The sequence below is a fragment of the Monopterus albus genome, unplaced genomic scaffold (genome assembly GCF_001952655.1).
Source record: "Monopterus albus unplaced genomic scaffold, M_albus_1.0 scaffold615.1, whole genome shotgun sequence".
Lineage (NCBI taxonomy): Eukaryota > Metazoa > Chordata > Actinopteri > Synbranchiformes > Synbranchidae > Monopterus > Monopterus albus.
The window spans coordinates 16,147-16,777 of record NW_018128495.1 but is presented as its reverse complement, the minus strand read 5'-3'; positions in this window follow the sequence as shown (position 1 = coordinate 16,777).

Sequence of the window (631 nt, the reverse complement as noted above, 5' to 3'; positions counted from 1 at the left end):
TCTTCCAAAAACTGAACTGAGTTAAATCCACTGTCACAGATCCAAGCAAACAGGCTGAAGCTAAATGCTGACTTAGCAATGATTAACCTGAGCTGGAACCAAGCCAGATGTTTTTAAATTAATGAAATAACCTGTAATGGTTGCTAAACACCCACAGAACCAGTGTCCCCTCACTCAAATATTTCTAAACAGTTGTCCAGATGAGGACAGGTCATTTTTGCCCTGTCTTTTGCCTCTCAGGCTACGCCCACAGGTTGCCCTCCCTCCCTCTCTGCTGAAGATTGTTGGAGCTGTATGAAGCCTCAAAAGGAAGACAGGCACTACTCTAGCCTTAAACAGTGTCAGTAAAAATTCACTGGATCCATCATTTTGTTTACAGTTTCCTGGAATTGAAGATAGACCAAAATAACGCAGTGAAAAGCGTTTTGTAGTAAAGATGTAGAATAGAGAATTTTCCATCAGATAGGAAATGAACGTTACCTCAGTGAGGTTAGAATACAGAGGTTTACACAACATGTTTTGTTTTCTTCATACTTTCTCCACTACTTGATTTTAAATTTGAAACCAATTTGGGGGAAATGATGCACAAGGCATTTTACTTGATGTAAACGTAACATGGCTTGAATGAGCA